The 24,055-nt window shown below is 43.4% G+C and overlaps 1 protein-coding gene across 4 annotated transcripts in view; it reads left to right on the plus strand.

Moving 5' to 3' along the window:
• Positions 1-14,486: 14,486 nt before the first annotated feature.
• Positions 14,487-24,055, plus strand: part of GPAT4 (glycerol-3-phosphate acyltransferase 4) — a 36,709-nt gene continuing 27,140 nt past the window's right edge. For 2 of the 4 annotated variants that reach the window (XM_081046091.1, XM_081046093.1), the window contains exons 1-2: positions 14,502-14,623; positions 22,659-22,853. The gene's annotated coding sequence lies outside the window, so the exon portion shown is untranslated. Of the gene's footprint in view, positions 14,624-22,658; positions 22,854-24,055 lie in introns of all 4 variants that reach the window. The other 2 variants (XM_081046090.1, XM_081046092.1) reach the window with 1 other exon arrangement.

The raw sequence follows: 24,055 nt of genomic DNA on the forward strand, positions 1-24,055 counted from the left end.
CCTCATGCCTGGGCTGCTTTGGGCTGCTTGTCGGGGAGCCTCTGCTAAAACCGTCTAGTAGGATTCAGTGTAGAGAAACATGAAAACAAGACCGAACTGTTTTTCCTTCCTGTGTTTCTCCCTGAGTTTTATTCATGTCTACATCCAAAGCAGACACTGTCTTTATAGCCTTGCTATTACTCGGGGACTCAGGCTTCCTGCTGCTACTCTGCAACGGAGGTTCCACTCTGTGTGGGATTTAGGAGATGCTTGAGCACATCTCTTCGAATCACCGTGCCCTGTGATTAATGTCGATGGAAAACTATAAGAAACCAATCTAGGCAGAATGACTAATGGCCCAGACCCTTCAGGGTCCCCCAACTAGGCAAGCAACCACAGACTGCAGAAATACTGATGAGGACAAAGAGAATATGAAATGGGAAATGGAAAAAGGTAGTTGTAAATACCAGCTATGAAAAGGTCAACTGCTGTAAAAAAACACAAACAAACACACATACATTTGATGGTTATGAGTGTTTCTTCTTTATTCTGTGATGAATAAGTTTGAGTGCAATATTTTATATATCTATATATAACATTTACATCAAAGTAAAAAGACTGCTGAGATAGACTCTTACTGTAAATGTGGGTCCCTTGTTAACTATCAGTGCATTTTTGGCTATTGGAAGCTTAAAGATACAATAAATTGTCCCTCCCTACCATATGGTAGGCACAAGACATTAAATATTCCTACATGTAGGATTGGTTCTCAAGAGCCTCATAGTCTTGCAGGAGAAATCCATTAGACAACTGTGCCTTCCTTCTGGCCCTGACTAGCCCTGGGAACTGTCATTTCTCTTTCTCTTTGGAGGGAAAGTATAACCTTGTCATTGGATGATCATTCTCCTACATGGCTGTGCCACATCAGGAAGGGCCTGGGCTGCCAGGAACCAGGATTTATCCTCAGCTTCTGGCTGTCCTGAAAAGGCCTCCCTGGCAGACTCCACCTGCTGAGTGTCTGGGTAACATTTACAGCTGTCAGAAAGGAGGTAGGCAACTCAGAAGTGCCAAGAAATTCATCTGGCCCTTGCTCTTACAGGATGTTTCCAAGGGATGACGTTGAAAATGCAGGTGGGAACCCTTTAGCTCCTGATCATGGGGTGGGTACTGGGGGTGAGCTCAGAGAGGCTGTATTTTTCACCCAGATCAAAAGCATTGAGTATTTTAGTTGGAGCTGTGTCCATGCGTGCTCAGAGATGAGCCAGTTAGGTGGCATTCCCCTTTTGGACCTCCGTACATCCTCCCCTCTCATCCCGTATCTTTCAAAACTCCCAACAGGAAAAGTTCAAACCTCCCCGCACCGTATCACCATGACATACCCACAATACAAGACTGGGAAAGAACACAGCCGTCCCAGGGGCGACAAGCTCTATGGTGTCGACGGAAAACATCCAGCCTAAGAGAAAGCTTGCAAGGGTTTCTTTGAGCCAAACCGATAACTTGCTGGGAAGCAAAATCTCAACGGATTGAGAAAATGCTCCGCAAAACGGCAGCTTGCAGCTTATTTTATACATAGAATCCAAGGAGGAAGGTTACACGGAATCCATTGGTGATAGAGTAAGGGGATGGGAGAAAGCAAAATGGGGAAATCTCGGGAATTGGATAACAGTAAATTGGAGAGACAGGTACTTCTTTCACATGGGTGGGTACAGGATAGTTGATAGTTCACATAGACGTGTTAAGGGACAAGAACAATAATGAGGGATTCTGTACTTTCCTGCTCTGGTCCGGAAAAAGGGATTACTGACATTACAAGGATGTCATCTTAGGTGCAAAACGTCAATAGGCCCAGTTAAAGGGCACAGATTAATTTTATGAAGAAAGCTAAAGATGTGACTTCTCACTGTGGCCCACTAGTTATGACATTTTTTATGCTCAGGCCATCTAATATGGTTATTTTCAGTCTCCTGAGCTTGTCAGGTTTAATATGTGGCCCCTTTTCCGTTCACACTGGGCACTTATTCAGCTACCCCTTTAGGACTCGTTGGTAACAACACAACTGAGTTTGTAAACTGGTGATTGTCCAACTGGTGATTGGACCTCAGAACCATGGACCTAGAAAGGCCCAGAAGTCCCCCTGGGCAGCAAGGGAGAGTTTGGGGTCATTCACTAGCCAGGATTATGGTCTCATGCTGGCAAACCAAAGCTCACTGGTAATCCATCAGGCCCAGCCAGGGAGGAGAGGCCATACCAGATGGAGAGGCTTGGGGCCTTCTAGGGAATGTCTGCCTTAAAGAGGAAGTATAAGGAAGTGCAGGAATGGTAGGAATCCTAGGTCAGAGGAAGCAGTAATGTTTATGGAACAAGTCCCCACTGTAGCCTTAAAAGCTGTATTACAAAGCTTTCCCCTGATAAGAAACAAGCAAGAAAAGGAATTTGGAAGTCATGGACAAGGCTCCCAAAAGGATTCAAATCTAGGTAAAGGACAATCGGAGCCCCTAGAGGGAGCCTGAGAATGTGGCCTTAGTCCATTTGCAAATGATCTTCCTTTGGCCTCCTCTCCACATTCACATTTTGATCTTTTTACATTGTTTTCCGTACTTAGTGCTGATGCACTTCCGGAGGTTGAACTAGAAAACCACAAGTTCCTAATATTTGGTCAAAAGACATCTCAACAGGAGAGGAAATTGTTCCCTCTGCCTCTAGAGCTGTAGAAAGGCAGCCACTCTCCTGGGGCAGGAAGTGGTCTTGGCCATTGTTATTTTTAAAGCACCTACAGTTCAGGAGGTTTGTCAATGCCTGTGAAAGCACCTTCAATCTCTAAATCCTAGGAGTTCTTAGGGGCTGTCTCTCCTCCTTGTTCAGGTTAAGGATGCTGAAATGAGCCTGTCCTCTGAGTAACTGGGACTTCGGGGTGTCCTTCAGGAGCCAGGGAGGGGGCCTGGCCCTCCTCCCATATGCAAGAAGCTGATGACCTTGCAAGATTTCTTAATTCAAGGAGGAATGTGAGATTCTGAATCTCATTTCAATGGCATAGAAAGTGAAAGAAGCATTCCACAACTCCCAATTTGTAAAGGAAATAGGATTTTAACATAATATTGAAATCTAACATTTACTACCTAAAAGTAAATATTGCCTCTCCCCAGTAGTAATAGGTACTAGGGAAATGGGACAGGGTCCACCCCTCCCTCTTGGGCTTCAGGGAACCCCAGGAGACTCATAATTTCTCCTTCTCATTAGAGTTGGGAGGAAATGACCCAGTGCACCCCGAGTGTCCCAGCTGTGTCCTGATGCTGAGGAAAGGGCTGCACTTGAGCTGGTCTCATGCATGTGATCTGCCACTGGTTCTATGTTGGGGAACTGGTGGCTGAATAGAAGAGTCAGGTTATCTTGGGGGGCCTCCCTCAGAATCACAGCCTCCCTCTCCACCCCGACTGTACTTTGTGCTCCAGGCCCTGTGCTGGGTGTCAGTCAACCAACTGCACCCCATTTGTCCCTAACATGGGAGCAGTCATTTAGCATCACTCGTTTCACAGAGGAGGAAACTGAGTCCCAGAAAGGTCAGATGAATCGCCAGTCACAGAACTGGTAGGTAGGGGAACTGGGATTCCCAACTCCAGCTGTCTGAGTCCCCAGGCTCTGAGACCCTGAGGAGGGACATGGAGCTGAGGCCAGAGACTTTCCAATCCAACCCTCTCTGATGTCAGATGGGAAGGCTGGGCCTTAGGAAGCACTGCTTACCCACAGCTGTCATTCCTGACCTGGAAGGCAGGGCCTAACGGAGGTCTGAGTGCAGCTCAGATACAGCCTCCTCAGCTCTGCAAGCAAGCAGCTCCGCGCTTCACCAGCCCAGGAAACTCGACTGATGGCTCAGGCAGGGCCTCTGTTCACTCATCACCAAGATGGGCATGATGTCCCAGCTCTTGAGGCGGCTGATTTAGGGCACAAAGGAACCCCCATCCACTCAGTTCCCAAATGAGTGCCAGCTGATGGACCAGCATGGAAACCACAACCTGCTAATTTTGGCAGTTCCTCACCCTCCTGGAACAGCTTGGCAAGACCCTTATATCCCATGACCAGGTCCTGCCCCCCTAAACCGTCCCCACCTTCCCATGTACCAACTACATCCCTCTTTCTGTCAACGGGGACAAGACAGACTAGAATTTTTCAGAGAAGCTTTAAGTAAGAGACTAACTAAACCATGTCCTGCCCGTCCCTCTTCCCCTCTTTCTCCCCCTCCTTCCATACATGCTCACCTACTGGTCTTTGGTACTCAGCTTTTTTAATTTCCAGGAACTCTTCCTGAGAGGGGGAAGGGGAAAGAGGGAGGGAATTGAGGGGAATGATGTGGAGGGGTTTGACTGCAAATCCCTTTTATTTGAGAACCCAAAAGATCCAAACGGCCTGGATGAGTGTTTTCACTGATCCTCTGAGCCCTGAGGTCTCCATGGGACTAGGGAGGGGACTCTCATGTTGTCACCTGGATCCTCTATCCCAATTTCTACTGAGCAGATCTGCTTTGACCAGAGTTGGTTTCAGTTTGACAGAGTTTCATTGCTATAAAGGAAACACTTGAAAATCTCTAATTTGGCTCAACCCAGGATCTGACATCTAAGGAAACTGATTCCTGAAATGAAATCACTGGCCTAAGGTCCCAGGGAGGCTCAGAGACCCCACCCACCAGGTCAGTCCCCTTCCCCAGAATCTGCTGCCTCCCAGGAGGTCCCAGCTGACACGAGAGGACAATGCCAGTCCCTATAAGGGGTTCCTGGTCTACCCTGGTGCTCTGATGTGGAGAGTCCTACCCAACTAAAAACTTGTCCCCGTGTCTTCTTCATATGGTGAATTGAGGGACTCTGCCCTTGAAGGGGTTGAAATCAAAGGAAATTCAAATATTGTCATGACTGGCATAAAACTTTCCAAAGGTGTCCCATTATATGTACCTATCAGAATTTTAAATGTGCATACCCTTTGAACTAACAGTCCTCACTCGAAATAACTATCATGGAGAAATTCTCACACCCATATACAAATGTATGTATACAAGAATGTTGCACTATTTTACTAGCAAAAAAACTGAGAACCACCTAAATGTCTACATAGATTATGGTGGACCCTATATGTGATATGATACTATGCACATGATAAAAAATGAGCTACAGCTATAATACACTGATATGAAAAGATATCCACTTTAAGTAAAAAATATAATTGATACATTTTGTTTTCCTGAAGCCATTTTTATAAGAAAAATCTCCAAATTGTTACATAATTTACTATTGTACCTCCTTGCTGTTTGTTTGTTTGTTTGTTTTTTAGGGAGGATGCAGCTCACAGTGGCCCACACAGGTATCAAACCGCAATCCTGGTGTTATCAGCATCATGCTGTAACCAACTGAGCCAACCCGCTTGCTGTTTTTTTTTAAATAAACTTTTGATTGATTGACGTAAAACATACATACAGAAAGTTACACAGAGAGCTCACCTATGTTACCAACACCCAGATCAAGAAATAGAACCATTATCTAGGAGTTTGGAGCACAAAAGAAAGGTCAAGGCTAAATATATAGACTTGGGAGTTAGCATATGAAAGTAAGGGAATAATTGTCAAAATTGGATAAGGACATTCAAGAAAAAGTATAAAGTGAAAAATGTAGAGGGCTGAGGACGTTGTGTGCATTAGGATTTAGAAGATAGACAAAACTGGGTCTGCACAGGAGACTGAGAAAGATTGCAGAAGTAAGAACACCCAGAAAGTTGTCCACCTCCTGAGAAAATCTGGTCACGTCGAGCACAGGCTGCAGAGCCCAGGAGTGCCGTCCAGGTTCTCATCCCAGGTGGGATTCTTATGGGTGGACTTTGTGTCTTAGAACCTGTCATCCTGGCCACAGCTCATTGAACCAGAGATCCATGCCTGAGAACCTCTGGGAGCTTTCTATATTGGTCAATAAGTGCCACACACTGTCTCTTTTGATCACAACAGACACACACACGTACACACACACACACACACACGCACACACACATACACACTTAGTAGGAAATCAACACAAACATAGAGAAGGCAGTAACAGAAGTCTTGGAAGAAACCATGAGGTGGAGAGAAGAGAAGAAAGTGGGTGGCATGAAATATTAATAGTATAAGGAAAGACAGCAAAGCAGACTCCTTCACAAGACAGAGAAAGTCTTCTGGGGACTTCAGGGGAAACTACCCACAGCATATTGGGAAACTGCTCTCTTCCTTGAAGGCAGTCTGTGTCATAGCCGAAAAGGTTTTCCATGTCGTCACTGTCCTTATCATGGGTCCCCACCAGATAACCCAGGAGTGACCCCTAGAGTTGCCTGGTCAGGGGTGGAGTGCTGGTGGCCTGGGGCAAAGTGTCTGAGTCACACTTCTCGTCATATCCTTTTCATTTCCCCAACCAAGTGTTTCAGACATGGAAGGTGCCTCAGTGCTGCTGGCCCTTTGGGGGTCAGGAGCATATAAATAGTTCCTGCTGGGGACATTGGTCTCACACAAGAGGAGCTGACATCTCTGCCACACACTGCTGCCTGGACCTGAGTGGGGTAAGTACTCCTGTCTCCAGGAATTGGCAGCTCTCACTTGGTGCCCAACCCACTGCCACTTTTTGCCTGTGCTTCTTTTTATCCAGTTTCTTTTCTTTTTTTTTTTTTTTTTATCCAGTTTCTTTACACACTTGTGAGTAGGGGACTCCACCGGAGGGGAAGTGCAGTGAGGTTGCAGGCTGTAGTTGAGAATGCCTGGTCCTTCTACCTTGTCATCAGAACTTCCTTCCCCTTTTATCTGTCAAAGATTCCAGTGTTGCCAGCGTGTCTTCTTTGCACTGCCCCATGCACTTCTGCCTGAGCCACAGCTCGTCCCTGCAGCAGCTCCTGCGGTCTAGCCGGCCTGGCCCAAGGGAGCACCGGCCCCAGTCGTCCTTTCGCTCCTGCCTGGCACGACCTCCTGAACCCCAGAGACCCAAGAAGCGAGTGGTATTCGCAGACAGGAAGGGGCTCGCGTTGACATCCGTGCACAGGTTCGCAGATGCTGTCGGCAAAGACTCTGAAGAGGGCTCATGCCCCGTGTCCAACTTCCCGGGCTCAGCACCACCAGGCTCACCAGAGCCAGCCAACTCTGTGGGCTTCCCTGCACCCGGTCGGGACTCTGGGGGTCCCGAGGCGCCTGCGCACTCCCACAGTGTGCCTGGAGCAGTGCGCTGTGCAGCCGGCCCTCCTGTGAGGTGCTGTGCAGGCACAAAGGCTGGGCTTCTAGAAGACAGGGCAGAAGCACATCACTTGTAATACCTGGGGCTCCTCCCAGGAAGTTCCCTGTGTCCCCATCCAGGTCCTTGTGGAGGCAAGACCAGTGGCCTTCCAGGCGCTGTTGCCGCTAGGTCCCCCAGGCCCGGGGGCACCTTCTCATCAGAGTGAACTCAGCAGCTTTTTGGGAACAATAATCAAGGACAAAACTATTGCTTAGTACCCAGTTCACAGTCCTGCTCATCAGAATAAAAGTGAACTCTATGAGGGTCCACACATAGGGTGCGCTCTCTGGAGTTACTTTTCTGCATAGGCGAAACTTCAATTACTTGCCCAGGATGTGCTTGTTACCCCTCTCTCCTGGAACTTTGTTAAGACTCGCTCCTGAATTCATAGTGGAGAGACAGGACTGAGGCAACTCCTAGCCCCCAGAAGGCCTTGAAGGCCTTGACTTCTTCTCTCACAAGGGCAGGCTCCCTTCCTGACCAAACGGATGAGATTTCCTTTAGAAAATCTGGGAATGGCATCCTTATCCTTTGCAGGGAAGCCTTTGGAGTGGGGAAAACAGAAGAAATGTAAATAAAGCTTTTTCTATGTGATTCTTTAAAAGACCTGGCAGAGAGCTCAGGAGACTGTGGGTGTAGGAGAGGTCTGGGAGAGCTTATTTACATTTAAGGTAGAAGGGAGGCGGCACAGAAATGTACTCTCCTCCCTTTCTGGAAAGGGTGACTTTTCTGGTTACTTGAAATTGCCTTGCACCTTCAGTTTTTGCCAAAGGAAAGGTTTGTTAACACATCTTCAACAGTTCATGTTGTAAACACTTGACTTTCCCCCTTTTAGTCAGATAAAAGTCTGGGAAACTCTGTCTACCTTAAAACAGGTGTATTTAAAATAATGTATATATGTGACAGGTACTTTTTTTTAAAGTGTAATTTGTCTAAACCGGGAAGCCATACCAACCTTTGTTCCCATGACCCCACACTTTCCCTATTGTATTTAACACCCTGTGTTAAAACTGCGTGTGTCAGTTGCCTCCCTCAGGGGCTGGGAAGATTAGAACAAGGACAGCCTGTACACTGCTGGCCCCAGGCTGGTCACCCCGAGGAGCCACAGAACTGTTGGGTTGGAATAATAACATGAGTATTTGTGCTAAGTATCCTCTAGTTTCAATTTACAATGTTCTGAGATCTTTAATCTTTGGAAGATTTTAATCTCTTTTCACAAATTGTTCATTCACTCATTGTATTATTCATGGATGACAAATTTTAAATAAGTGATATTTAAAAAAATTTTTTTATCTCTTCTGATGCTTGACTTCTTGGGCTACGTTTATGTGTGCCAGTGGCAGACTTTACATAATAAATGCAGTCATAGTGGGTGAGCAAGCAACATTGCTTTATTTCTTTTTCTCTCTAAAGGGCCTGCCCCAGCTGACTCCCTCTGTGTTGCCAGATGGTTAACAGGGTAAAGACTAAAAAGCTAAACATGCCTGCTTCCAAGACATCGTGAACACAGGGCAGCTTCCTTATTTGATAAGGGATGCTGTTGAAACTGCCCCTGTTTCCTCCCCCTCCCTGTCCAGCCTTCTGATCCTGGCTCCATTACGATATGATCATAAATAGGGTGGGTTGTCCCCACAGGGTATACTCTCAGGATTGGGGGGTCAGTCTCTAAAATTAAAGCTGGTAAGAGTGAACAGAAAATATGAGCAGCCAGCTGTAAAGGTGACTTACCCCTAGAATGTGTTATAATGCAGTTGTAATGAAACTAGGGTTTCTGAAATCTCAATGAGCCTCTGAAAATAAATTCAACTCTTGTCAGGCCTACCACTGGGGAGTAGAAGTCCTGGAAGACCACATGGGTCAGGTCTCACAGTTACTGGGGGCATGGAATCTAGACTTTTGATATTATCTCCAATGATGAAGTTAGACATAAAACCACAGAGATAGCTAACAGGATTGAAAAAAGGTACTGCTCATTCATCAACTTTGAATTTCACATTTGTGGTCTCTTTGCCAGATCACATTACCTGTAGTGCACGTTGAAGAAATATTTGATGCTTTTCTTTGTTTTTAACTTTTATTTATTTTTAAGTGTGTTTTTCTAGGACCCATCAGCTCCAAGTCAAGTAGTTGTTTCAATCTAGTTGTGGAGGGTGCAGCTCACACTGGTCCATATGGGGATCGAACCGGCAACCCTGGTGTTACAAGCATCGTACTCTAACCAACTGAGATAACTGGCTGCCCTGTGATGTTTTTATAAAGCCTTATCTGATAAATAGAACAACTTTGTTTATTGTCCCTTTTCCTGTTAAAATTTATTTTGGAAATACACACACGTACTGTATGCCACAATTGGAACCCTATAACTTTTTTTTTTATAGTGATAATCTTAAAAAGACAGGCCGAGGACTCCCTTGACTTCTGAAACATCCAGACCAAGATAAACTGGTCTAATTTATGACATTCTTTCCTATCTAGGTAATGTTTCCCTTCAGTAAATTCGGATGAGTCTTTGTTGTTAAGAAACGCTTTTACTATTTTTCCCACACAACCCATGTATTGTCTACCAAATTTCATGCATTAAGTATTAGTTCATTTCATGATTTTATTAAATACAAAATAATTCGTCAAGTTTCTGGTAGTCATCATGTAGCTTTCACTCATTTAACAAACACTTTTTTAAGCAACCACGGTGTGCCACACATTATGTTAACCATAGGGGATAGAAAGATGAATAAAACAAAATTCACAATCCAGTGAGGGGAGCCAAACATAAACAGATAATCCATAAAAATAAATAATGTTAGAGGCACACAGAGAGCATTTGGGAAGAATGGAGAATGAACCCTTAGGGGGAAATCAGAAAACTTCCTGGTGGAGTGAGTTTCTAAAAGATGAGGAATGTTTGCCAAAAATTACAGTTCATAAGTCAGATGGATAAAGACAAATACTGTATGATTTCACTCATGTGCAATACATTTTTTTTTTAAAAAAAGAGACTAACAAAACAAAGCAAACTCATAGATGCAGACAACAGATTTGTGGTTAGGAGAATGGGATGGGGGGAGGGTGAAATGGGTAAAGGGGTTCAATTGTATGTTCCTGGGTGGAAACTTATATAATGTGATAAACCAATGTTACCTCAATTAAAAAAAAATGTTTGTCAAAGAATAAAATTACATTTTAGTTAGCTTAAGTGACCTTTTTGATATGTGTGATTTCCACGAGAGTTTGAATTATTATGAAAGTAATTTTATTGGAAGTTTCCCTTTTCTTTCCTTGAGAATCCCAGGAAGGCAACCATTGTTTTAACAGAGGTGATAATGGTAGGTAGGAGTGAATTTTAGAAAATGGAGAGCTGAGCAAAGAGAAGTAGTTGACCGTATTCATCCAAGAGGATGTTCTGCTCAGGCAAGTGTTTTTTTGAGTTCTTGGCAGGTAGAATCCTGTATAAATAGAACTTTGGGGGTATACCAAATTGCCAGAGCACTTACAGTCATACCTTTCCTTTTACTTTTTAAAAAACTTTATAGTCAACAAACAACTTATTGATGTTGATTTAGTTTCCCAAGGACACTTTCCTACTGCTAAGGGTATGAGTTACCAATGGATTCCATTATTCCAGTTAATTCTGCATTTTCCATTATCCACCTAAATTAATAACTGAGCCCTCTCTTTTCATCAGTGTCTCCTGTAGGTTTGATTACTAAAAATCAGTCCCCAGAACCAGATCATTCTGCTGGGAATTGGCAAAATTGAGTTTGTATACTTTTTTTTTTTTCTGAAGCTGTTAGTTTGGGCTTCATTCTGTTCAATGGAAAACTACTAGTTCAAAGGGGGAACTACTAAACATCTTTTAAGCAAGGGACTGAGAATCAGATTTACTTTTTTAAACATCATTTTTGTAGCTATAGGAAGGATACATTGGGGATGGTGATTGGAAAACCAGTTAGAAGGCTATACAGTATTGCAGTGAGAGAGGATGTGGTCCTCATGAAATCCCTAGGATTTCCATGAATGAAAAGACCTTGTTTTTTGAATGAAGTCAACAAGTATAGAAGAGTTTGTGTACTTTCAAACTGAAGACTATGGTGTAGATATGGACTGAAAAACTTATCTTCTTCGTTTTGCTCTCAAGTGCAAAGTCTCTGCTTCTTAAGTCTAAGTGTTTTTGTACTAATCTGATCCAACGTGTATCATCCATATTCTGATGACTCTCAAATTTATATCACTAGCCCAGATCTGTCCTCCCAATTCATTTATCAAAGTATAGCATCTCAAATTGCAGTTCTCCAAAATATTAAAAATAGAATTACTGCATGATCCAGCAATCCCACTTTGGAGTATCCAAAAGAATTGAAAGAAGGATCTCAAGTATTTGTACATTTACATTCATAGCAGCATTATTCACAATGGCCAAAAGGTGGAAGCAACTCAAATGCCCATCAGTGGATAATGAATGGGTAAAGAAAATGTGGTATATGCATACAATGGATTATTTAGCCTTAAAAAGGAAGGAAATTCTGACACATACTACGACATTGATGAACCTGGAGGACATTATTCTAAGTGAAATAAGCCAGACACAAAAAGACAAATATGGTATGATTTCACTTACATGAGATATGAGTATGAGGTAATAGTAGTCAAACTCAGAGAAACAGAAAGTAGCATGATGGTTGCTTGGGACTGGGGAGAGGAAGAATGAAAGGGGAGTTTTTGCTAAATGAGAATAGAGTTTTCACTTTTCAAGATGAGCTATTTCTAGAGATTGGTTGCCAACAATGTGAATATACTTACCACACTACTGAACTTTACACCTAGAAGTGGTTAAGATGGTAAATTTTATGTGTATTTTACAATTTAAAAAAAATTTAAAAACACACCTTTGCTTAATTTGGCTTTTTTTCTTGGTGCTTGGAAATGAGCATTGGTGTTGCTGGTTGTGTAGCAAACAATTGTGGATTCATCTCGTAATGAATGTCAAAGGCTTTGTATATGTAAAAGATGACTAGGGAAGGGAGAGAAGTTATACAGCACACTTGTGGTAATATTCTACTGGGGGAAGGAGTAGCTGTTAAAAGGAGTATCTTTCCAGGTTCGTAGCACTGCGTGCCACATACACAGCAAACACAATGATTGTAGAGGCACATTTTGGGAAATGAGCTCAAAGTTAGTATGTGATGAGGGTTGTTAAACCTCTCACTGAGACCTTAAACACGGTGATGCCCTTCTTTGAATGGACTATCCTTCATCAGGTTTTAAAATTTATCCACATAGTTTTTGTAGTACAGGATTATTTTCATTTTAGAATGTAAAAATACCTTCAACAATAATCTAAAGAAAGTCCAAATTCACAGTGACAAGGGATTTCGTGTAAGATATAAATAAGCCTGTTCATGCTATAGGCAGTAGGCCTTCTCTGTAGATAAACCTGCTTTGTGTCTAATTTTTCAAGCACTACCTGCTCATTTTATCTGTCCCACTTGTATTACTCGTGTTAGAAATGAATACGATCATTGACCTTTACAAACGAAACTTTGAAGCCTAAGGGAACTATATTAACACAGTTCTTGTTGGCTTACTTTTCAGAACGAAGTTTGATTGCCTTCCTATACTAAAGAAGTATAGAGAAAGTGCTAGTGAATGTGTGCATACTGTGAATGTGTGCATACTCTGTGTGTGTGTGTGTGTGTGTGTGTGTGTACCCCACAACTGAGCCTAGTATTTGGTTGAGCAAAGAATCAACACCATTTTTGCTGAGTTTCTAATATATGTGAAACATTCATTTCAAAATTATTATATACAAAACTGTAATCAATGGTAAAAATTGTGAAAAAAATGTAAACACGAATACACAAGGAGAGCAGAGATGATGGACTACTTCTAAGTTCCAACTGATTATGGGGCAGGAAAAAAAGATCAGATCTAAGAACTCAAAGAGATTTAAGATGGTGGTGGCCACTTTAAAACCCTATCGCTAGCATTGGGGAGGACACAAAAATGTATGCTGTCCAATTTCTTCTTTTATGGAACTTAATTTAGTTGAAGATTAGACATACCCAAGCATTCATTATTCAACGTTGTATCATTGAGACCCTGGCAAAAACTAGCCATATAGTAAGGGCTTGATGAAGGTTTATTAAATGAATGGATAAATGAGAGTTCAGGAACATGTGATAAGTCCCACATAGGTGTGGTGATATTTAGTGAGGGGATGAGTGGTCCAGTGTTTTAGAGCAGAGCCATCATTCTTCTTGTCAGATTTTGAGGTCTAAGAATGTAGACTTGACCCTCAAGATTTATTATCAGATTATTTAGGATGGAATGGCCATCTGACGATAGTACGTAGAATAAACCAGGGCTGCAGGGCTTGGTAGAGAGCCAAAAAAACGTCTTTTAAGAACAGGAAAGAGAACAGCTGAATTTTTTTTTTTCTTTAAGGAAGACCGATTTTAGGGAAGATTATAAACTTGGCTTTTGATAAATTAGGCGTTTTAAGTCGGAAGAGATGGAGAGAAATCCACGTGCAAAGTCCAGCAAACATCAGCTCGACTTGAGTGGAGAGATTGGTTCCAAGCTGAGGTAGACGTTGGAAGGGAAGTCGCAGCTGCGCGGGAGCGCAGGGGTTGTGCACACCAAGCCCGTGAATGCGTGGCTTCACTAGGAAGGCCCATGAGACTCAGGGAGAATGACGGTGGCAGTGATGGTGACGGCAGCTAGCATTTCCTGAGCATGCCAGCCGTGCGCCAAGTTCTGTACATACGGAACGGCATGTCATTGCATATTCACGACAGCCCCAAGACGACACGGTAACTTAGTGACTCAAGCCTCTTCGCGCTAAGCGGGACTGACTGACCCTGTGCAGACCCTGGGCTACTCTACCTTAGGGCAGGAGCCGGTACTCGGGCCCTGGCGCAGCTCGGGAACGTGAACATCGCTCTTTAGGAAGCGCGCCCTTTATCAGAGCAGGAATCGCGGGGGCACAGGCCACGCGAGGAGCAGGCGACCGGGGCCTAGAGCGCACAGCACAGTCTGCAGCAGCAGGCCCGCCGCGGGCAGCCGCCCCGCGCCCTCCGGGGGACGCCCCGGCCGCGCCCGGCTCCCACCGGGGAAGCACCCGTGGCCGCAGCGCCACCTCCCCGCCGCGCCCCGCCCCTCGGGGTCCCCGCCTAGCCCGGCGCGCGCCCGGCGCGCGGGTGCGGGGCGTGAGCTTAGACGGCGGGCGGGGTGGGGATGGGAGCGAGGGGTCACGTCAGAGCAGCGTAGACAAAGGGCGGGCGCGCGCACGTCCTTACGTACGCCCGGGGTGGCGGCGGCGGGCCAGGGCCGGCGGAGACGGCACCGGAGGGGTTTGGGTCCCCGGAGCGTCGCGGTCGGTGAGTATGGCCGCGCCGCCCCCTTCCTGAAGGTCACTGGCCTCCAGGGAGCCGAGAGTGGAGCGCGGGGGTCGGGGCCAGGCTCCCCGCGAGGGGCCTGCGGTCCGGGGACGCCCTCCCTACGCCGCGCCGGCGTCAGGAGGCACCATTGCCGCTCCCTGGGGTGGCCCGGCCCGGCGGCACGTTCCGCCCCCTCGGCCGCAGTGGAACAGTCCTCACCCCACCCGCCGCCGCGGCGCCCTTGTCGCCGGTGCTCCGGTTCTGGCCGGTGCCTCTGGAGATGGAGTCCTCGGGGTGTAGCCCGGTCCCGGGGCGCCCTCCCTCCGCCAGCGCGGAGGAATGCAGGCGTGAGGGTGCAGGAGGCAGACATCGCGAGGAAGCGCCTTCTCCTGTCATTCCTTTCCCTCTGTCTTCGGCTTCCCTGGGATGTATGCGCTCTCGTTCTCCAAAGGGCCCCATGTTTTCTGCCTTTGGGATTTCTTTACCCCTGCAATCCCGTGCCTTTCCGTTTTGATTTCACACCCCGCGAGGGATCCTCCTACCAGAGGGTCTTGTGTATTTCCTCACTTTTATGCTTCACATTGGGCTTGAACGGTGGTTGTTGCAAAGTTAGGGAAAATATATACCATAGGAAACCTGCAGCATAGCTCTGTGACAGTCAGTTCCATAGGGCTCTAGGTGTCAGTGCCTTTCATCGCTTCTCATGCCCCCTCCCACCCCGCCCCCCGGGGATTTTCTCAGCGCTAACCTTGAGATCGGTGGAAGAATTTCCTTTCTGGTTCATTTTCCTTCATTTGTGCTGAACTTGGAGTAGCTCTGCTTAGTTTCATGTCTTGTAGATGCTATCTCAACCCAAGGGAAACGGCGTGAAGAAGCAGTTATCCTTATGCCAGGACTGTGTAGGAAAGATTCCCGTAATAATGCCAGTTCCGTATTCTTTTCTCAATTTAACAGTGATGTCGTCCCCACCCCCCTCACCCCCCAATTTTATGTTACGGAGAGTTTCAGACTTACAAAAGTAGATAGACGAGTGAACCAGCGGGTACCTATCGTCCAGCCCCAACATCTCGCTGCATGGCTAAGCCTGGCCCATCCACATCCCTACCCGTTTCCACTTTCCTGTATCTGGGATAAATCCTGGATGTCAAAAGTAGCTTGAGATTTAAAATAAGAGGCTTACTGTTGAATAAAGTCATACTGTACTTTTTTTTAGGACACAGTCGACTATTCTAAGTCCGGCAACTAAGAAACACATAATAGCATTGGAGAAGACCCAGAAAAGGGTATCTCAAATGATCAAGCTGATGGAGGGCAGCTTAAAACAAAAGTCTTTCAGATCGGGAGGAGAACTTCTTGTCTAAGTTTTCATTTTTGATGAGCCCTCAAGGTCCAGAGAGGCTCGGTGACTTATCCAGATGTACAGGAAATGAGAGCAAACTAAGGCTGGGGAGACATCTCCCAACTCTGCAGCCAGTCTTCCAACTGGACAGGACTGCTTGCCTTTGGGTCGTCGTCAGGAAAGAGAACTGTGTGGTAGGGCTATGACAGAAAACTCTTTTTTTTTTTTAAAGATATTGGCGAAGGGGACCAGGACTATTGGGGAACAGTGTGTACTTCCAACACTTCCAAGTCAGTTTGTTGTCCTTTCAATCTTAGTTGTGGTGGGCACAGTTCAGCTCCAGGTCCAGTTGCCAGTTGTTAGTTGCAGGGGGTGCAGCCCACCATCCCTGTGGGAGTCTAGGAGTGGAACCAGCAACCTTGTGGTTGAGAGCCCGCTGGCCCATGTGGGAATCGAACCGGCAGCCTTCGGAGTTAGGAGAGCAGAGCTCCAACCACCTGAACCACAGGGCCGACCCAGAAAACTCTTAAGGCTTAGGATGGGCAAAGACAAAATTTTCCACCAAATTCTGGAATAATACACTTAGGGGATATGCCTTAAATTTTTTTTGTTAAACTATATTTGGGACAGATCTCGAATAGCTTTTAGAAAACGTGCTGAAATTGTGACCCTAGAAGTAGAATAGGGATTAAGAACAAGCTTTTAAAAGATTTAGATAACATTGGCAGCTATTTAGTGGTTACTAAGGGAAACTGGAATGGTTCGGAGTACACCCCTGAGGTTTTGCTCTTGATAGCAGGGAGAACAATTGCGCTCTCTCATAAAACATTCTTGCCATTAACAGATAAGAATCATGGGCTGGATGAAGAGTAGGTTAGGCTTTTTTTTTTTAATTAAAGAAAACCATGGTATAGATTTCCTAGCACACTTTATGCTATTAAATTGTCCTATCTCAAGAAAGACCAGTAATTCAGTACTTGCCAGTAAATTCAGTTCTTGTACTTGTGCCTCAGTTTTCTTACCCTTAAAATGGGGATATTCTACCTCTGAGGAATGCTGTGACCAAGGAAATCTTTGTATACAGAATTCTTTGAGTTTGCTTATAAGTTCAGTTTATGATGTGACATAATTGTTTATAAATTTACTCTCAGGAAGGACTTTTGTGAGTTTGTGACCTAAATACAGTAGTTGTCATGCATTTCCAGTTTATGGAAGTACCATTGAAATAACAGCATCTGTGTATCTTTGTAAATCATCACCCCGAAGACATAGTGGGGGGCATTGTGTGTTTCATGTGGTTCTTTTTGTGTTTGTTGTGTCAGAAAGTGCTGTAGTTAGTCTATCAGGGTTCTATCCTAACTTGCTAACTGGTTTCTGTTAAAGAATAAACTATTTCTATCTTCTGTGTGCACATCACAAAAAGTTAACTTTTAAGAATCTCTTTCTAGAGATAGAAGCAAGAGATTATTGGTCCTGCTTAAGCTTGAACTGTACTGCAGAATTATTGCTTCAAGTAAAAGAACCTTGTTATGGTATGTCCTTTACTTCTTACTGTGTCATTATGCTCCGGGGGCGGACTTGACTAAATACCATCAATTCCATGTATCGCTAAGCCACCTATGCTTACTGTAGCATGATGAATGCTTTTAAAGAGCACAGAATTTTAGACTTAGGAAGGTTATAAGTTCTTGGAGTTTTCCTAACTCCTTTAAGGTGCTCTTTCTCCTTTAAAACACATACATACACATGCACATGCCACTCAATCACAGGGGCTTGTCTCCTTTCTTTGGGCTCTTTATTTTGTCTTGTATAATAGTTGTTAGTGTGTTTGGAATGCACCTCCTATTAAACTGTAAGCTCATGATCTGCAGTACTACAATGTTTTGTAAAAAGTAGGAGCATGATATATTTTTGTTGATTTTTTGAATTAAAAAACAAAAAAACTGGGAAGGAACTTAAATCCAGGGAAGTTGAATTGACTAACAGACGTATAATAGCAGAATTGTGGCTCAGACCTAAGCCGACTCCTGAGTTCCGGGTGTAAGATCCTTCCATTGTGCCGTTTTCTTCACACCTCGGAGGAGTAGGGAGGGAAAAGATTATATATATGTATTTTTTTTTCCTTACTAGTTGGAGATATATTATTTCTAGGGTCTGTTTTAAAAATTACTGATAAGTACTATCCAATAGAAATATAAGCCACATACATAATTTAAAATTTTATAGTAGTCACTTTAAAAAAGGTAAAAACAGTTGAAAATAATTTTAGGAATATATTTTATTTAACCCAAATTATCCAGAATATCACTTCAAAATGTAATCAATATATACATTATTAATGAGGTCTTTACATTCATTTTTTTCATCCTAAGTCATTGAAATCCAGTACATACTTTACAGCACATTTCATTTCAGATTAGCCACATTTCGGGTACTCAGGAGGCACATGTGGTTAGTGGCTGCCATGTTGGACAGCACAGAACCACTGTCAGCTGAACATAAAGATGAAGGAATGTTTTATGTTATTTGGTAACATTGAGTTCTGAAGTTAGTTTGTGGTCATTTTTTCTTTCTTTTATGTTCTAGTGATTTTTCTTTGCACAGTTAGGATTGTTTCAAGTTTGTGGTGAGTTGAACAAAGAAATCCGTTTCATAAATTTTGCACCTTTGTGATGAAATGCTTTCTCATCCTTTTTCTATCTGGGATCAGTCTCATTTAACTATCTCAACCATTTTTAAATGTATAGTTCAGTGGTAACGCTTTCTCATTTTAAATCAGACTGCTTAGTCATTGGGTGGGGGGGGGAATGCTTGACTTTTAAAAAATGGCTAGTAATGAAACTCATTAGTAAAATAACCTAATTTAAAAATAGGCAAAAGGTTTGAACACTTCACCAAAAAAGATATACAAATGGCAAATGAGCACGTGAAAAAGGTGCTTAATATCATTGATCATCAGGGAAGTGCAAGTTAAAACTATGAGATACCACCTCACCAAAATTAAAATACTGATCATATCAAGTGTTGGTGAAGGTGTAGAGTGAATGGAACTTTGATACACTGCTAGTGAGAATGCAAAATGGTACAACCAGTGTAGAAAGCAATTTGGCAATTTCCTAAAAAGCTAACCATACACCTGCCTTAGACTCAGTCATTCCACTCCTAGGTATTTACCCACGAGAAATGAAAGCATATGTCCATACAAGGCTTGTAGGTAGCTTTATTTGTAACAGTCCCAAACTGGAAAACCCCAGATGTTCATCAGTAGGTGAATGGACAGACATTGTGCTGTACCCATCCAGTAGGATATAGCCCAGTGATAAAAAGGAATGAGCTAGTGGCACATGCGGCAACTTGAATGATTCTCAGAATAATTATAATGAGTCAAATAAATCAAACAAAAGGTTTTTAAAGAAAAAAAAGGCCCGGAAGTTACTTCCAATTACATATACAATATGCAAATATAAAAACACCAATTTTGAAATTGAGCTCTCAGAGCAGTGTCCAGGTTTGGTAATGACACATCTTGGGTCTGACAGCTCCAGCAAATCAAATTGTCCTTTCTTAAACTAATGGCCCCAGAATATCAAAGTATCCTGTATCCTTTTTTTCTTTTCCAGCTTTGACTTAGGTTGCTTTGGGGTGAACTTGATACCGTGTTACTTGTTACCCAGTTCCAACTCAAATTAGGCCTTTCTAGGCAATGAGAAAGTAGGTAAGATCAGAATGACCTTAGTTAAAACCATGACCCTGAAACTGATCATATTCCTTCTTCTTTCTAGTGAGTTGAGTCATCCTTTAGCCTGTTGTATCCTGCCTGGTTTTGTCTTAGACCATTTATTTTATTCAGGATTTATATCGGCTGTTGGTGTATTCTTGGTTTTTCGGCACTTCAGTTTCACTTCAACCGATTAGCTCTTGAGTACTGCCCTGTATCCTTGGACACATTTATCTGCTTTCCCTGCTAAGCAGCAGCATCGTATTCAAACAAATTTCTTATACTCCACTACTCTAACACACTTGATGCTAAATTCACCCCAGTGCATATTTCTGTTGTGTTTGTGTACGTGTTTGTTCAGAATTAGAGGATTCAATATCTGTGCCCTGACAGAGTGCACGAGGAAAAATGGATGGCTTTCCTCTATAGTATAACCCACCCCAAAGCAAATGAGAGGTCACCCTAGGGAGCAGAAAGACTATTAGACTAGGGGACAGATCTGTAACCTGTCCCAGTTAATGTAACCCTTCCAAGGCTCAGTTATTTGAGCCATAAAAAAGTTAGACTAGAATTCTCGATGATTGATCAATAAAGTTGTATTATTTTATTACTGCCTCCAGCTTTGTAGTGACGATTAATTAGTAGTAGCTTCCATTTATTGAGTACTTTGTGTCAAGCACTGTACTGATCACTTGATACGCATTATGTTCAGTCTTCATAATGACACCACAGGATGCGTATTGCCATTCTGTGGAGGAGAAAACTGAGGCGTGGAAAGTTGATTTATTTTCCTGAGGTCTCACAGTTAGAAGGTAATGGAGGCTGGTTTGCAATGGCTTGTCTGATTCCCTGTATGTTGAACCATCAGACTTTACTGCTTCTCTGACATTCTAAGGAAGCACTCACAGCCAGGAATCTTGGAGTAGGTAAATTTTAAAAGACATCTGGTCTAACCACTATGATGTATCTGCCACCCTACATCTCCCTAAACAGTCTATTCTTTCTTGAACAACTCAATCTTAGATTCTTTTTTAAAACAGCTTTATTGAGATACAATTCACATGCTATGTAAGTCACACATTTAAAGTGTACAGTTCAATGGTTTTTATTATATTCACAGATATATATAACCATTACCACAGTCAATTTTAGAATATTTTCATCAACTCAAAAAGAAAACTCATACTCTTTAGTCGTTACTTCCTTCCCTGTCTCCCCCATTTTCCCCAGCCCTAAGTAACCACTGTTGTGTCATTGGAATTAATCCCTGGTTGTTCGCAAAAGGTGAAAAGAATTCACAGACTCAACCTGAAATGAGAGCAAGGAAGTAAGTTTATTCAAGATGCCAGCATAGAAGTTGCTGGGGCAGATGACTGCCCCTAACTTTAGGTGAGCTTTTTCTTATATAGGAAAGGGTAGGTGAATCACCTTATGGCAGGAGATGTGACGTAGAGACTGAAGTCATTTGATTGACATGTTGGGTTTCCCTGAAAATAAGACCTAGGCGGACCATCAGCTCTAAGGCGTCTTTTGGAGCAAAAATTAATGTAAGACTGGTCTTATTTTACTGTAAGACCAGGTCTTATATAATATAATACAGCATAATATAATAGCTACTTTTTTTTTATGTTGTTATGTTATTATACTTGTAGTAAAATAAGACCGGGTCTTATATTAATTTTTGCTCCAAAAGACGCATTAGAGCTGATGATCTGGCTAGGTCTTATTTTCGGGGAAACATGGTATGTTGGTTATGTAACTAGTTTCTTTCTGTGCGTGCTCTTACCCAGAAGGCATACAGAAAAACCCATGGGGGGAGCAAGCCTTAATGTTCATTCCATTCTAATTGCATTATAATCAGGCTACAGTTCAACTAAAGGACAGTTTTTGGCAGTTTGCTCATGTGCAAAGAACCAGTTAAAACCAGTTGGATCTTATCTCCCTTTTATATAGGGGTTTAGACATCTTAGAATGATTTGTAGGGGATGAGCCTAGGTGGTTCCTGGGGAGGGGATGCAGGCCTGGGCAGTCCCCCTTTAGGGTCACTTTTATTAACCTCTTTTTTGCTTCATCAACCACCAGGCTACTTTCTGTCCCTAAAGATTAAAATTTATATTATGGAATCACATAATACGTGGTCTTTTTAACATGTATTTGAGTCAAACAGAGGCTGCACCTGGAAGCAAGATGTCAACAGACTGAGAAAAATGCTTCAGAGAACAACAGTTTGCAGTTTATTTTATGCATTTGATATTAAGGAGGGAATGTAAGGAAGATTACAGGAAGGTGGGAGAAAGCAAGGCAGGGATGGATTACAGGATTCATTATGTGCTCTCGTGAAGGTGGTCACACCTTAGAAGGAGGGGTCTGAAAGGGGGCATTTCAAAGGCAAGTTAACCCAGATGCACGGAAACCACAGACGGCTTGTTTGAGGCAGAGATAAGCCTCTTACTAAAGAAGTTATGTGGGGGGGGGGGGGACACGTGACTACCTACTACCACCCGCCCAGTTAGGACTATGATCAGATCATCCTGTGAAGTTACTTTGCATAGAACCCCTTTTTCATCCATACATTGTATGGATAGAACACATTTTGTTTATTGATTCAGTTGATGGACATTTGGGTTATTTCCACCTTTTAGCTATTCTGAATAATGCTACTGTAAGCATTTGTACAGGTTTTGTGTGGACAGTTTTTCTTTCTCTTGACTATATACCTAGGAGGGGAACTGCTGTGTCCTATGGTCACTGTGTTTAGCCATTTAAGGAACTACCAGACTGTTTTCCAAGGTGGTTACACTATCTTACATTACCACCAGCATTGTGAGGGTTACATTCTTAATGTTAAACTAAAATTTGCACCCCTGTAGCTGACAACCATAATACCAATTCTGTGATCTTGGGGTGTCCAGAGCAAATCTGCTTTTTCTTTACTTTTTTAAAAAAATCTTTTATTTATTTTAAGTGTGTTTTTCCAGGACCCATCAGCTCCAAGTCAAGTAGTTGTTTCAATCTAGTTGTGGAGGGCGCAGCTCACAATGGCCCATGTGGGGATCGAACCGGCAACCTTGTTGTTAAAAGCACCGGGCTCTAACCAACTGAGCCAACCAGCCGCCCCAAATCCGCTTTTTCTAGATGGCCGACCTGATCTTCTGAGCGCTCCCTAATGCTAAGTAAGTGGCTTCTCCCAGTGTTCATGGTCCTGTGATGTATTAATAGTTTTAGATCTTCTCACCAACTCTTTTACAAATGTACTTCATTTTGTCTATATTCTCTCCCATCTTCTTTAGAGAAGTAGATACATTTTATTTACTTACAGGTAATTTATAATCAAAGATATATAGTGGGTTGCCTTTTCGGTTTCCAGTTGTTCTTTGCTGAGTTAACTGACTGGTAAAAACCCTCAACCCAGAAGTTTACAGGCCACACCTTAGAATCACCCAAATCTCTTAGAAACAAATCCAGGTCCCACCCACAGATTCTGATAGCTTTCACCTGGGCTGAAGCCTAGGCGAGCCTAATGTGCATCCTGGGTGGAGAACCAGTGCACCCAGTAGTGGCCATGGGAATGGTTCTGGTGGGTCTTCTGAGGGCCCCCGTGGCTTACATCCCAGCCATCTGGGTGTGGATATCAATTTTATTGGCTCACAGTTACTATGCCAGTCTTACTCTGGGCTGGAGCACTCACCCAGGGTGCCATCTTTAAGCATCAGACATTTTTCCTGATTTCTACAGAGGCCTTGTTTCCCCACAGTGTTTTCTGCTGAAACTGGCGGTGGCTGTTTTGCCTCCCTGGCAGGCAGGCCACCTGCAGTTTCTGAATGGGATCAGCAGGCCCCAGCCATGTTAGGGTTTTACAAGCACCTTTAGCAGGTAGTGGTTGAAACCAGACTTGTCACGAGTGCAGCGTCATGACTTCTTGGGAAATTCCTTCAAATGCCGCTCCTCCTTCCTGATAACAGGAGCTTAGAATAGTAACAATATAACATATTTTGATCACTTATCTTGCTCTAGGCACTGTAAAAGTGCTCTTTCTTTGTTATCTTGTAATCTTTTGAACATTTAGTAGGTGTTGTTGAACATAAAGAGATTAAGTAATTTACCTGGTGTGTTTCTTTTCATTTTTGAAAGATGAGACTATTACCTATTCAAAATGATAAATATAATTTTAAAGATACCAAAAAGATAAACAGTGACCTCTGCCTTCCACATCCTCAGCACTTTGTCATTTGTGGCTGGATAATTCTGGATAATTATGGATAATGCCCTGTGCATTCTGGATAATGCCCTGTGCATTATTGGATGTTGAGCACATCCCTGCCCTCTGTGTACTACATGCCAGTCGCAGCCCCATCCCAAGTTGTGACAACCAAAA

Source organism: Rhinolophus hipposideros (genome assembly GCF_964194185.1).
Source record: "Rhinolophus hipposideros genome assembly, chromosome: 4".
NCBI classification, from domain to species: Eukaryota; Metazoa; Chordata; class Mammalia; order Chiroptera; family Rhinolophidae; genus Rhinolophus; species Rhinolophus hipposideros.